We start from the raw sequence: 16260 nt of genomic DNA, 5'->3' as shown, positions 1-16260 counted from the left end.
GCTTGTGGTGTAATGGTCGACTGGTCAAGATAGTGGATTATAAACCGGACGAGCTTTGTTCGAAACTCCCTTGTGTCCTTTTTTTTCCCACAAGATTATGAACTGTCCGTCCGGTCACTGAAATGTTTATATACTAAGATGGTATCTGTTCTTCGGACATGTCCGAAAGAACAGACACCATCGGTGACCATGCAGCTCGTTAGAACGAAATTACAATGAAATGAACACCCTTAGCTGCTTAGACATACGTCAACGGGGACAGATGAAAATGTGTGCCCCGACCGGGACTCGAACCCGGGATCGCCTGCTTACATGGCAGACGCTCTACCCATCTGAGCCACCGACGGCACAGAGGATAGCGCGACTGCAGGGATTTATCTCTGGCACGCCTCCCGCGAAACCCACATTTTCAACGCATTGTCCCGCACTACATTCGTAGTGCCCCCGCCCATTATACTCATTACTCGCGGCGCGTTGCCAATTCCCATAAGAGTTCGGGCACTGTTTGCGCATTCGCACGGACGAAGAAGATGGTCAAGTGGCTGGTGAGCCTTAACTATATATATACTAAGATGGTAACTGTTCTTTCTGTCACTAAATCTGAGTTGAGTGCGATGAGGAAATTCCCCTGTGAGCAACCAGTAATGGAAACACCAATGTCAAATTTGGAAATCGAATAAGTTCAGAGAGAAGAAATAAAAATTTTGACCTTTGCCGATGACATTGTACTTCTGTCACAGGCATGGAATAGCAGAGGATGGAACGGATAGTGTCTTGAATATACGAGATAAACCTCTACAAGAATGAAACAAGGATAATGGAAAGCAGTCGAATTAAGTTAGGCGGTACTGAAGGAATTAGATTAGGAAATGAGCCACTAATGTTGTAGATGTGTTTTTTGCTATTTGCTCAGAGAAGTAACTGGTCGTTGCCGAATTAGAAAGGATACAAAATGCAGACTGGCCATAGCATGTAATGCATTTGTGGAAAAGATGAATTTGTTAACAATGAATATAAATTTAAGTGTTAGTCTCTTCTGGAAATATTTGTCGGAGTGTCGCCTTGTACGGAAGTGAAACGTGGACGATGGACAGTTCAGAGAAGAAAGGAATAGCTCTTGAAATGTGCTGCTCCGGAAGACTGCTGAAGATCATATTGGTATATCGAGCAATTAATGAGGAGGTACTGAATAGAATTGCGGGAGAAAGCTTTTATAGCACAATTTGCTTAAAAAAGGATCAATTGATAGGACACACCCTGGGGCAAGAAGCAATCGTCTGTATGTTAAAGGGGGGAGGAGGGCGCGTAGAAGTTGTTGAGAGAGACGCAGGCAGGAGTACGGTAAGCAGGTGCAAATGGATGTAGGCTGCAGTAGTTACGCAAAGATGAAGAGGCTGGCACGGGGTAGACTAGCGTGCAGAGCTGCATCAGACCTGTCCTCAAACTGAAGACAATAACAACAGCAACAACAACATTGCCTCATCGGATTCGTCATAGTCCGGTCCTAATAAAAATATGTATCTTCACCAAAGCCTCTCGACTCTACGATCTCACCGAACAATTTGTAATTATTTTAAACAGCGTTTCATTTTCACTTGCGGGTAAGGTTGTCTCTCTCCCGTTTCTCTTGTCTTTCCTCCAGTTTTAACGGCAAACGTTAATTAATGAAGTGATAGATGATTTAGATGCGCAACTAGCTTAAAACAGATTACGGTCAATCTCAGTTATCTTAATAGCAGCCTGTGGTCACAGTCAAAGATAAAGTTTGTCGCAAATGATATCTCGAATCGTAGTACAGTTTTCTAAATTTATAGCTTTACATAAAATCAGGTACAAAGATAATGACGTACACAACAAATGACACTTTTCTCAGAGATCTCACGTTGACTGCCTTCCTCGGTCGGAACTGAGTTACATCTCCTTTAAAATTCCTGGCAGATTGCAATTGTGCATCCAAGACGCAAAGTCAGTTTCTGTGGCATCAGAATTCTGTGGCGAGCCGTTTACACGTGGCTACCTTGACTTAAGGACATAGGAGGGGCAGGAGGGGTGAGTTTACAAGAGGCAATAAACAGGCGACCGCACGACTTGGCTCAGCTAGTAACAGCTGCTATTTAACAGTGAGCTAACAATACCTTCACAGATGTAGTGCAGCATAGCGCTTCCGCTCAGTTAGCCCTAACAACGCTCTGTAAATTTTACGACGTAAGAATCTCAGAAAACTTCCAAACACACCAAAATTTGTCAGACGTGGTTCCCATTGATATTTCTCTAAAGTCAAAAGTTGTTGCTGTAAAGCCAGTTGATATTTACAAAGCTGTTTTTTTTTTGCTATAAAACGTTGTGGAAAGTATCGAAAAATATAGAAAAGTATCGAAACGTTACAGAAATATCGAGAAATGTTGAAACAATGAGCGAATATAAGTATAGAAAAATATCGAAACAATGAGAAGCTCTAAAAGTTTCAAATAAGTATTATGAACATCGAGTTATTGAAACTATCAGAAAGGATTGGAAAGTATCGAAAGAATCGGAAACTTATTACCAACTTCCCAAACATATTTACTGCAGTGCAGTGTCTGAGACACTGCGTTGACTACCGGCAGCCGCATTCAATTAAGAATGAACTCAAAAACTGCGATTATGGGGCCGCATCAGCTGTAGAATCTTTCAGAACAAATTAAAATTTGTGCGGGACTAGAATCCATACTCCTTGCTTATCGCGAGCGGTCACTTTATTCACCTCGGCAATACGAGCACACTTCCAGGAGTGGCCCATATCTCCATCTGTCGTGGTGCCTGTGTGTGTTCTGGATGCGGGAATCACGGTATAGTGCGAGCACAACGGAATAGAGACACCAAAGAGATGGAGTTTTGGCCACTCCTGGAATCGTGCTCGGATAGCAGAAGCTGTTAAGGAGACTGCCCGCAACAAGCTGGAAACCTGTGTTCGAGTCTCGGTCCGGTACAAATTTTCATTTGTTCTGAAAGATCCTACAGCTGATGTGGAACTATAATCGCAGTTTTTGAGTTCATTCGAAAGATATTTGTTGCACGAAGTTACGCAGCTCACAGGTGGCGTGACAAACACTTGTTGCACATGCAGCTTGATGGAGTGTGACATGTTTGAAGATTGGTCCAAATGGCTCTGAGCGCTATGGGACTTAACTTCTGAGGTCATCAGTCCCCTAGAACTTAGAACTACTTAACCTTAACTAACCTAAGGACATCACACATATCCATGCCCGAGGCGGGATTCACCTAGAACCGCTCGACCACAACGGCCGGCGTTTGAGGATTGTTCAACAATTTCTTGAATGCACTTGTGCAGATGACAGCAAGTCTCGACCTGTCTCAGACCTTGCTGACTAAACAAGAAGACAGATATTAAAACAAGGCAGCCACTGGCAGTAAGTCTGATGCTGATCCACTTACAAATATACGTCCTATCTGGGTACGTTATCAAGGGATTTTGAGCAGACACATACATAATTTTCTTCAGCCTCAAAATGTGAGTGTAAGGACGTTACTACCAATAGTCTCAATTTTTATAATTTTTGTACTAGAGTGTTCATATAGCTCACGTGGATCGTCTTCTTTCAGCTACAAAACGTGATTACAGAATACTGTGACATATTCATTTGCAAGCTGTTCATGAAGAAAATGAGTTGCTACGGATAGTTTGGTAGTGTTTATTATAAATAATGATTGAACCGTCTGCAAAGCGTGTTAAAATCAGTGAGATACTTGTGAATGAATTTGAATGGGCTCTGCTTTTAGAAGTCAATGTGCACTGGTATAATAGACAATCATATTCGGTGTAAGGATTCCATACGCTTTCTTGATGCAAGACTCCAGTTCTCACCAACAGCGTACACGAGTTCAGTCAGCTGCTTGAGATAAACGTCCCCTTAATCTGTAAATTCCTACTTCCAAGTCAGGTGAGGTTGCAGAAATTTATACAGAACAACGAGAATGCGTCCATAATGCTGTCTGATGATATCAGTGAATGGTACTCAGCTAATGTTGAACTATCCAAGTTGATGATTCCAGTTGGGCATTAAAAGAAATTTTGAAACTTTATATTAATGTAAATATAAATATGTGATTTTGTAAAGAACCCACAGAAACTTATGAAAATAGATGGAAAACAAACATGCTATGACAAATATTGATTCAATAATCATAATTATTGCTTCAAATGACAATGTGAGCTATATCTCTAATCATGATCCCTATTCAGAAACATTAAACTTTGTAAACTCGTTTCCTAGCTATCTGAAGGAGGTGGAAATATTTGAGAAAAACCGCGAAAACATGTCTGTTAATGTGTACTTGTAAAACGGACACTGCAACCTGCACCCCGCAAGTAACGAGCGGCCCTTAGTGGCTCGCCATCACACTTTTCTTTGTCTTAAATATCTTTGTGACTAATGCCCTTTTGGCACAATTATTATTTTTTAAATAACATATAAGTACTGCCAGTCTTTCACTATGATTCCGTACTTTATCATACGTTTTTAGTCATAATTCTGTGACCATGTTATAGACCATTCTTTGATTTAAATTTTGAGGAAGACACTCCTAGCAGTGTTGAAACCCGGTTAATTTGTTAAAAATAGTGACCGAGGGCTGTTTTCTCTCAATTGTAACTGTTCGCGGTCTCTGAACGTGCAGCCATGTACAAAATTTTATACCAACCCTTCAACAGCATGGATGTGTGGGTAGCATCTTTTTTATGCCAGATGGCGCTACTCCGCACGTTCCACAGCCAGCGAAGCGGCTGCTGTAGTGGCACTTCGGAAATGCTAGAATTATCAGCCGTCATTTTCGTACAGCCTGGCCATCCAGATCACCTGATCTTAATCCGTGTGACTTCTGACTGTGGGGTTACGACACAGGTGTTGGTTCATTGCTCCACTTAAGACGCAGCTGAGCTGAAGACGTGCATTGCGCGTCGCATTCCGAAAGTGATACCCGAGACACCCCGATCTGTTGTGAAACATGCTGTTCCTCGATTTCAACTTGTCGCAGAAAACAGTGCACAGCATATTGAATATGTCTTGCATCAGCCTCACGACAGTTTGGCACGTACGTCTTTTTGCTTTGTATGCCGTTTTTGGCCTCATGATAATCAAAACCGATTTTCTCGTTGGGTGTGGTACGACCTTGCCGTGGTGTACAGGGTTACCTAACTAACATTCCTACAACTTTTTGCTGCCGAATCTGTGCAGTCATTCACATTGAACATCAGCACCGAAAGTGTAATATCATTTGTAGCCAACCCAATTTATGTAAGGGCGCTTACAGCGCCATCTATTGGTAAAATTTTCGTTAATTTTTTTTATTTCAGTATGTTTCTCCTTGCGCTAATAATATGCTGTCAAATTTGACGTCATTCTCAGTAATGGTTCCTTTTCTATAGCGTTTTGAAACTGGGATTTTGATTACAGACATCTCTTATATCAATAAACATTAGTGTACACAATACAGAGCAGTAATGAATCGTCAAATGGCTTACGAACAGCTGGCCTTTAATTTTTATCTCCATTAAGACAGCATGCAAGAAACAACAAATGTGTGTCTGTAATCAAAGCTCCAGTTTCAAAACACTGTAGAAAAGGAACCATTGCTCAGAATGATGTCAAATTCAACAGCACATTACTAACGCAGGGAGAAACATAATGAAATAAAAAAAAATTACAAAAATTTTACCAACGTGCTTCGAAATACAAATCATTAGCATTTCAGTGCAAAGGCGCAAAGTACGTGGCAATCACGACATCTGCATTTCGTATATAAGGAAAGACTGCGCAACGAGTTTCTCGTTCAGAAATCGCATTTGAAAATTGATTGTTAGTGAGAAAATTGTGTTTTGCATAGTATTAGTGGGAGAACCACACCGGGTTACGAAAGTGGCAGGATAAATCCTTCAAATGGCTCTGAGCACTATGGGACTTACCTAACTAACCTAAGGGCATCACACAAATCCATGCCCGAGGCAGGATTCCAACCTGCGACCGTAGCGGTCGCGCGGTTCCAGACTGTTGCGCCTAGAACCGCTCGGCCACCCCGGCCGGCGTGGCAGGATAGTTGCTTATCGAAACTGCAATTTATCATTGCTATATTCCATTGCTCTCTTACAAATATGGAATCAGTGGGTTTAGGAAAGTCATACTTAAAACCATGTGGTATCTCAGCACCCCTATGCAACTAGCACCTGAGAGGAGAGACATATTGTTCACTCAGAGACGGAGGATCGTACAGCCACTTCACCTATCTTCGTGCAGGAAATGGGTTTATTTGCTGCAGGTCAAGCATCCACTTGGACAGTGTGACGACATCTAGAGCACGAAGGACACTCAGGGCGACCTTTGCTGCGGTGTCCCTTAACGTGTCGACAGAGTGTGGCGCTCCGGGAGTGGTTAGCGCAAAAATAACAAGGCACACTGGAGTGCCACCACCCCAAACATTCAGATTAGTCCTGGTTCTGCATGCATCACGATGGATGTATGCGTGCGCTGGGCCTGGGAGGTTATCGAACGGTTGCCAGATTACATTCGTCATGGTCATCCGGGATGAGCAACTCACTGGAGTGAAACTCGCATAGGGACTTCTGGAAACTCGGCCTCGGTTCGCTGCTATGCCACGTGAAGCGCTGCAAGCTTATCACTCCATTATCTCGCTTTGTTATTCGATGATTTTTAGTCTCCCGTGGTTTTTTTTTTTTTTTCGTTTCATAGTTAACAGGATTGATTTCACCACATTGTGCTTCTGATTAAGACTTCTCGTGTGTATTGCATTCTTTGAACAGCATTGTTAATATGTTGCTCGTATTCTGCTTGCATTCTTGTCGCATTCGTTGTATTGGATGGGGCAAATAATTCCGTGTATGTTCTTGATTCGTATAAAACAGAAGCTGCTTTCGTTGCATGGTGTTCTCCGGACTTACGTCTATCTGTCCCTGCTTACGAACCTTTGAACTGCTCGACTTATACGCATTGTAAGTATATTGCTCGTATTTTACGTTATTTTTGTTTGCATCCGTTTTCCGTACTTTTTCGCATTTAGTGTAGAACTCCATGTAAGCAAGTTTTGACAGTATTGGTATTCAACTTTATTGCATCTTTTCACGGAAGAGCATGTTATTCTAGTTTTAATGATGGTGCTTCTTGTCAGTGAGTGCCACACATTTCACTGTGGCTTGGAGAGTATGGATATATGGATATAGATATAGATGAGTACGCTTTGTATTATTCGTGAGTAGAGCAGTCTTCCTTGCAAATGCTAAAAATGCGACTAGAGTTATGCAAATGTTTTCGCACGTTATTAGCAGCTACTACAAAGATTCAAATGGCTCTGAGCACTATGGGCCTTAACATCTGAGGTCATCAGTCCCCTAGAACTTAGAACTACTTAAACCTAACTAACCTAAGGACGTCACACACACCCATGCCCGACGCAGGATTCGAACCTGCGACCGTAGCGGTCGCGCGGTTCCGGACTGAAGCGCCTAGAACTGAATGGCCACACCGGCCGGCTTACCAGACCCACCTCTGAAGTATAAATGACATATATTATCTTCTATAGTGCGATTAAAATTACTTCATAGTTGACACTTCATGGGCTGGAGATGCTTTCCTCCAATGAGAGCGCTCAACCTCACGCCCGAACCCTTCGCCCTTGCCAAACTGCCACAAAAATTGATCAGCTCACCTTGTCTGGCTTTCCTTCTTGTTGTGCTTCGGTCCCGAATCCTGGATCTGGCCCCGTAATCTCTCATTTCATCACACTTGATTACCACAACTTACAAATACACACACACACACACACACACACACACACACACACACACTCACATACGAACGCACGCACACACACAACGATGATAACGATATACACACGTTTCATACGCAGCACTAACAAGACAGTACTACATCTTCCACTCTAGACACGATTCTGTGTCACATATATAGTTATTATAATCACATTGATCGGCTTACGTTAGAAAAGATTTGCGCAACATTACGTGAAGCCAAAATTTTGAAGGCTACAATTCATCGTTGCTGCTGGAATAAGAGAGACATAAATATAGCAACTTTATGCATCGTCGTGTCGTAGTGTCGTGTAGATGATACTAGGGACTGATGACCACAGATAAACGTTTAGTCCCATAGTGCTCAGAGCCATTTTGATCATACTAGGTCCGAAACTCGTGATCTCCAGCTAAATGATTTTATTTCAAATTTTAATATAAGACTTTCATTATCATTTTTAATCAATAAATTAATTTTTTTTGCATCTTCGTTTTCCTTATCATATTGACATTTCTATTAGCCCTTATTTTTCTTTGCATCATTCTTTTTCATTTAGAATCTGCCCTTATCTTCTATAATCTACAACCAAGTGTTAACCAGCAGTCCGCAGCTCGTGGTCGTGCGGGAGCGTTCTCGCTTCCCACGCCCGGGTTCCCGGGTTCGATTCCCGGCGGGGCCAGGGATTTTCTCTGCCTCGTGATAACTGGGTGTTGTGTGATGTCCTTAGGTTAGTTAGGTTTAAGAAATTCTAGGGGACTGATGACCATAGATGTTAAGTCCCATAGTGCTCAGAGCCATTTGAACCATTTTTGCTAACCAGCACTGCTCAGCGCTTGGTAATGTAGCAGTTTGTGTAGCCAGTGTGAGGATAGTTTCAGGTAACCAATGAATGGTAGCGAAAAATTACGGTTTATTTGTAACAATGAAACTGCGATTTTTCTGTCTTGAGTCTGCTCGTGGAGGTTAGCTTTAATAGCCGTGAACAAAGTGATAGTGACCTTAGTTCTGCCGCTGATTGTTGACCGGCGTTTTCTAGGCTATATTGCACGTCACGGCGTTGTTGTTCAGTTAGGATGTAAGTTTATATTCACGGCTACAAAATGCATCTTCTGCCGCAGTTGAGTCATTGCACGCCCAAAATCTGCATTTCGCATCTCCGCCATATCTCACGCTTCCAACATCGATCCGCGATACACATTAACAGCATCTGTGAAGTGACCGGCCATGCTTGTGTGTCACCTATAACCGAGCAGTAGCCAGCAGCCGATGTGGCAACACTGTAGCTGCAAGTGACGGACGTCAACTATCAAGTAACTTTAATCGGACTCCAGTACTTGTGTTTAGCAAAGCAAGAATACAGATTATCGCGCCATATTTTTCCGAATTCGGAGTTCACTGCCCGCCTCTCGGGGCGATGCAGTCGGTCTCTGTTCCCACATCGTGACATGGGGCTTGCGCTTCTGATATTTGGTGTTCGGTGGAGAAACTGGCGTAACGTTGTAGGGTACCGATGGTTAGCACAACACGATGACCTTTGATCCGCATGGACGGTAATTTGGACTGCTGGTTTTGCATTTCTGATGTCTGTGCATTTTCGAGGTCTCTGTGATGTCATCTATCATACATAACACAAGACCGCATGTTATCCGTACTGTGCTGATCTACTTCGATACAGATGCGTTCGACTGTTCAGCATATTCTACAGACCTCTCACCCACTGAAATCGTCTGGTAGTGGGTTGCCGACAGACTGGCACGTCACCATTCGCCAGCCGCAAAATTTATGAATGCTGGCGTATAGTTGAAGCAGCATGAAACACCGGTGTCTCTCATCCAAGCACACAAGGGGAGGCCACAGTGTTTGCGTCATAGATTTACTTCAAACTTCGCACACTTTTAGTAATCCCTTTGGACAACATAATGCCCAAGCAGTAATGTGTACTGCTTAGGCGATTTCGAGATAAACACAAGAAAAGCTTACTCGTCAGTGATTTACCGGTGTGTTGCGACGCCGAGCACGAACTGGCGGCGGACACATGGTTAGCGTTCAATCTCTGTAATTTGTGGATCGCTGGATCGAGGCCAAGTCTTGCCTTTTTTAATTTATATTTTTTGAACTGTAGTAATACAATTTCATACATATTACGTTTAAGGTAATCTGATGAAAAGACACGTGTATTTGCATGAATTTTTCTTGTATTTCCAGAGCTGCTTGGTTGTTCGCTAATATTTATTATCACAAAAAATATATTTACAGCTATCGGCAAATAAACGACAAGACGCACTAAGTTTTCCTGAAAATGTATGTCTGTCGTGATTTCTGAAATCCTTTATATCTGCAGTCGGATAAGATACCGAGAACTGCTTTGCACCTAGACGCTTCGATCTGTAGTCACAGTAGGACCAGGGGCGGCCTTGCAAATCCCAAGTAGTACATCGATAAATAAAGGTGTAAATAACTTTGTTCAGTAAGATAAAGAGTTATAATATGCCAGAATATGAGGGTGATGTACGATTAATCGGCGGATATACTTTCGACATTACAAATTTCAGGATGATATATTTCAGAAAAAATGGTTCAAATGGCTCTGAGCACAATGGGATTTACATCTGAGGTCATTAGTCCCCTAGGACTTGTTGTTGTTGTTGTTGTTGTTGTCGTCTTCAGTCCTGAGACTGGTTTGATGCAGCTCTCCATGCTACTCTTTCCTATGCAAGCTGCTTCATCTCCCAGTACTTACTGCAACCTACATCCTTCTGAATCTGCTTAGTGTATTCACCTCTTGGTCTCCCTCTACGATTTTTACCCTCCACGCTGCCCTCCAATGATAATTTGTGATCCCTTGATGCCTCAGAACATGTCCTACCTACCGGTCCCTTCTTCTTGTCAAGTTGTGCCACAAATTTCTCTTCTCCCCAATTCTATTCAATACCTCCTCATTAATAATGTGATCTACCCATCAAATCTTCAGCATTCGTCTGTAGCACCACATTTCGAAAGCTTCTATTCTCTTCTTGTCCAAACTGTTTATCGTCTATGTTTCACTGCCATACATGGCTACACTCCATACAAATACTTTCAGAAACGACTTCCTGACACTTAAATCTATACTCGATGTTAACAAATTTCTGTTCTTCAGAAACTCTTTCCTTGCCATTGCCAGTCTACATTTTATATCCTCTGTACTTCGACCATCATCAGTTATTTTGCTCCCCAAATAGCAAAACTCCTTTACTACTTTAAGTGTCTCATTTCCTAATCTAATTCCCTCAGCGTCACCCGACTTAATTCGACTACATTCCATTATCCTCGTTTTGGTTTTGTTGATGTTCATCTTATATCCTCCTTTCAAGACACTATCCATCCAGTTCAACTGCTCTTCCAGATCCTTTGCTGTCTCTGACAGAATTACAATGTCATCGACGAACCTCAAAGTTTTTATTTCTTCACCATGGATTTTAATACCTACTCCGAATTTTTCTTTTGTTTCCTTTACTGCTTGCTCAATATACATAGTGAATAACATCGGGGAGAAGCTACAACTCTGTCTCACTCCCTTCCCAACCACTGCTTCCCTTTCATGCCCCTCGACTTTTATAACAGCCATCTGGTTTCTGTACAAATTGTGAATAGCCTTTCGCTCCCAGTATTTTACCCCTGCCACCTTCAGAATTTGAAAGAGAGTATTCCAGTCGACATTGTCAAAAGCTTTCTCTAAGTCTACAAATGCTAGAAACGTAGGTTTGCCTTTCCTTAATCTTTCTTCTGAGATAAGTCGAAAGGTCAGTATTGCCTCACGCGTTCCAACATTTCTACGGAATCCAAACTGCTCTTCCCCGAGGTCGGCTTCTACCAGTTTCTCCATTCGTCTGTAAACAATTCGCGTTAGTATTTTGCAGCTGTGACTTATTAAACTGATAGTTCGGTAATTTTCACATCTGTCAACACCTGCTTTCTTTGGGATTGGAACTATTATATTCTTTTTGAAGTCTGAGGGTATTTCGCCTGTCTCATACATCCTGCTCACGAGATGGTTCTTTCAGGACTGGCTCTCCCAAGGCCGTCAGTAGTTCTAATGGAATGTTGTCTACTCCCGGGGCCTTGTTTCGACTCAGGTCGTTCAGTGCTCTGTCACTTTCTTTAGGAAGTATCGTATCTGCCATTTCATCTTCATCTACATCCTCTTCCATTTCCATAATATTGTCCTCAAGTACATCGCCCTTGTATAGAGTCTCTATATCACCACCATTCTGCAAAAACAAAAAAAAACAAAAAAACAAAAAAACAAAAAAAAAAGATCCAAATGGCTCTGAGCACTACGGGACTTAACATCTGAGGTCACCTGTCCCCTAGAACTTAGACCTAATTACTTCGACCTAATTAAACCTAACTAAACTAAGGACATCACACACATCCATGCCCGAGGCAGGATTCGAACCTGCGACCGGAGTGGTGGCGCGGTTCCAGACCACTCCGGCTGGCTCCATCTCTCTGCCTTCCCTTCTTTGTTCAGAACTGGGTTTCCATCTGAGCTCTTGAGATTCATACAAGTGGCTCTCTTTTCTCCAAACGTCTCTTTAATTTTCCTGTAGGCAGTATCTATCTTACCCCTAATGAGATAAGCCTCTACATCTTTACATTTCTCCTCTAGCCATCCCTGCTTAGCCATTTTGCACTTCCTGTCGATCTCATTTTAGAAACGTTTGTATTCCTTTTTGCCAGCTTCATTTACTGTATTTTTATATTTTCTCCTTTCATCAATTAAATTCAATATTTCTACTGTTACCCAAGGATTTCTACTAGCCCTTGTCTTTTTACCTACTTGATCTTCTGCTGCCTTCACTACTTCATCCCTCAGAGATACCCATTCTTCTTCTACTGTATTCCTGTCAATTGTTCCCTTATGCTGTCCCTGAAACTCTGTACAACCTCTGGTTTAGTCAGTTTATCCAGGTCCCATCTCCTTAAATTCCCACATTTTTGCAGTTTCTTCAGTTTTAATCTACAGGTCCTAACCAATAGATTGTGGTCAGAGTCCACGTCTGCCCCTGGAAATGTCTTACAATTTAAAACCTGGTCCTAAATATCTTTCTTACCGTTATAAAATCTATTTGATACATTCTAGTATCTCCAGGATTCTTCCATGTATACAACGTTCTTTTATGATTCTTGAACCAAGTGTTAGCTATGATTAAGTTATGCTCTGTACAAAATTCTACCAGACGGCTTCCTCTTTCATTTCTTACCCCCAATCCATATTCACCTACTATGTTTCCTTCTCTGCCTTTTCCTACTCTCGAATTCCAGTCACACATGACTATTAAATTTTCGTCTCCCTTCACTACGTGAATAATTTCTTTTATCTCATCATACATTTCATCAATTAATTCATCATCTGCAGCGCTAGTTGGCTACTATAGTAGGCATGGGCTTCTTGTCTATCTTGGCCACAATAATGCGTTCGCTATGCTGTTTGTAGTAGCTTACCCGCATTCCTATCTTTTAATTCATTATTAAACCTACTCCTGCATTACCCCTATTTGATTTTGTATTTATAACCCTGTATTCACCTGACCAAAAGTCTTGTTCCTCCTGCCACCGAACTTCACTAATTCTCACTATATCTAACTTTAACCTATCCGTTTCCATTTTTAAATTTTCTAACCTACCTGCCAGAGTAAGGGATCTGACATTCCACGCTCCGATCCGTAGAACGCCAGTTTTCTTTTTCCTGATAACGACGTCCTCTTGAGTAGTCCCCGCCCGGAGACCCGAATGGGGGACTATTTTACCTCTGGAATATTTTACCAAAGAGGACGCCATCATCATTTAACAATACAGTAAAGCTGCAGTTTTCTTTTTCCTGATAACGACGTCCTCTTGAGTAGTCCCCGCCCGGAGACCCGAATGGGGGACTATTTTACCTCTGGAATATTTTACCAAAGAGGACGCCATCATCATTTAACAATACAGTAAAGCTGCATGCCCTCGGGAAAAATTATGGCCGTAATTTCCCCTTGCTTTCAGCAGTTCGCAGTACCAGCACAGCAAGGCCGTTTTGGTTAGTGTTACAAGGCCAGATCAGCCAATCATCCAGACTGTTGCCCCTGCAACTTCTGAGAAAGCTGCTGCCCGTCTTCAGGAACCACACGTTTGCCTGGCCTCTCAGCAGATACCCCTCCGTTGTATCGCTGAGGCACGCAAGCCTCCCCACCAACGGCAAGGTCCATGGTTCATGGGGGGAGGCCCCTAGGACTTAGAACTACGTAAACCTAACTAACCTTAGGACATCACACCCATCCATGCCCTAGGCAGGAATCGAACCTGCGACCGTAGCAGTCGCGCGGTTCCGGACTGAAGCGCCTAGATCCGCTCGGCCACAGCGGCCGGTTATGTTTCAGACAGACACGGAAAACATAAATTAAAACGGCATGTACTACACTGGATGAACGCAGTTTCCCCGTATGCACAAGGATTCTTCAGAGTTTCTAAGGAAAATGAAGCTGTTTGACATTTCAAAAAAAATTTCCTTTCTTCCGATAATTTGGAGACAAACCATGCGTAATGCCACAGCTTCCTAAGCGTCGGTGCCGAAAATTGGCGGTGTACGATTGAACATGTTTAATAGCATCTTCATGAGAAGCAACTGTCTTTATCAATCAAAAATGAGTAGGCGCAAGTTTTTAACTTGCATGTAGACATAATAGTCGTGTAATATTTGTTGTAATAATAAAAATTAGTAAACTGCGAAGCATAGTTAGGAATTCAATAAAAGTTCATGCAAATACGCGTGTCTTTTGATCATATTACCCTCCTAATGTACTATGTATGATATAATATGACTAGTGATGAAAAAAATATAAATAAAAGAAAACATGGGTGGGTTCGATCTAGCGATGCACCGGGTACGGAGCTTGACCTCTGACACATGACGCCGCCAGATCGCGCTCGTCGTCGCAAGGCTCCGTAGATCAGTGACGCATAAAACTTGTTTTGCGATTTTCTCGAAATCGCCCAAATACGAGGGACATTTCATAAATAATGCACACAAATTTTTATTATTTACACCTTTTTTCAATATATCTTTACAGTCCTTCAATATACGAGGGTTTCCCAGAAACTAATGCACTTTTTTTTCTCTCTCAGCCGAAAACAATGCTACGAATGCTAAACGTTACGTATGTGTTACTTGAAGTCTCCTCAGTGACTGAGCCAAGTTTCTGTCACTTCCGACAGATAGCGTAGCTGCATGACAGTTTCAAAATAGTGTCTGTAGGTGTCTGTGCCGTCATTAAATTTGTCACTGCAGAGAAGGAAACTCTGGGGAATATTGACAAACGCTTGTGCAAAGTCTGAGGAGCATCTGCTCTGTACATAAGTACAGTTAGTCGCTGGGCACGGAGGGTGAGGTCATCGGAAGGCGGTTCGGCTGAGCTCCACGATTTGCATCGGTCGGGCGGAACCATCCATGGCTGTCACACCTGACCTAGCCCCCTAGGACTTCCACTTGCTTAGGCCATTAAAGGATGACATTCGTGGAAGACATTTTGAGGACGATGAGGAGGTGAGTCACACAGTGAAGCACTGGCTCCGCCACCAGGACAAGGATTGGTACCGACAGGACATACACGCCCTTGTTTCGCGCTGAAGGGATGGAGATTACTTGGAAAATAGGGTGTTTAGATAAAACACCATTTTTTCGTGTGTGTAATTCCCATTATTTTCAATAAAGAATTGTTGAAGAAAATAATGCTGTGCATTATTTTCTGGGCAAGTCTCGCAGTCTCCCTGCTTCTCTATGATTGAACCCCAACGTCTCGGTACCTCTATTATTCCATCCAGGACACCACTTCCGTTCGTCTGTCGAATGGCTCGGGTAGCGGTGGTAGAAAGCTCTTCCAGAGAAAGATAACGACGTCCATGCTTAGGTTTTTTTCAACTTCGGGAACAAGTCGAAGTCTGGTGAACACATGTCCAGACTGCACGGAGCATGCAGCAACACTCTCCATCCGTACTCGCGCAATTTTTGGCCTACAACATTGCCAACACGGGGGTGAGCATTGTTGTGGAGAATGAGTGGCCCAGCCTCGAGCAACTGAGGCGGGTTTTATGTGTTTTATAGTGCAGGTTTTGCATGAAATTACGATAATAATGCTGTGACACTTGTTCCACATGGAACTCTGTTATGATGATTCCTTGGTGATCATAAGCAAAAAATCGTCATTGGTTTGCTCTTTGATTGAGCGCGTCGAAATTTTTTTGGGCGTGGAGAATCTGAAGCTCCTCACTTATTGAACTGTGATTTCACCTGCTTCACTTCAGCAGCCAAAGAGTGTGGGACCCACATCGCAGAAATTTTTCTTTTCTTCAAGTCGTTTGTTAGAATACGGAATACGGATATTGAGGAAATTGCCGGGGCTTAAGAGAGTTCGTCACAAGTTGC

General features: G+C 42.6%; 1 non-coding gene across 1 annotated transcript; it reads right to left on the bottom strand.

Annotated features, from left to right (window-relative positions):
• Positions 1-273: 273 nt before the first annotated feature.
• Positions 274-348, bottom strand: Trnat-ugu (transfer RNA threonine (anticodon UGU)). Its single transcript has one exon. It is a non-coding gene; the product is annotated as a tRNA-Thr (tRNA).
• Between the last annotated feature and the right edge of the window lie 15912 nt (positions 349-16260).

This window comes from Schistocerca cancellata, chromosome 2 (assembly GCF_023864275.1).
Source record: "Schistocerca cancellata isolate TAMUIC-IGC-003103 chromosome 2, iqSchCanc2.1, whole genome shotgun sequence".
In the NCBI taxonomy this organism is placed as follows: Eukaryota; Metazoa; Arthropoda; class Insecta; order Orthoptera; family Acrididae; genus Schistocerca; species Schistocerca cancellata.
The sequence above is the reverse complement of the archived record's forward strand: the minus strand, read 5'-3'. Positions and strand labels throughout refer to the sequence as shown.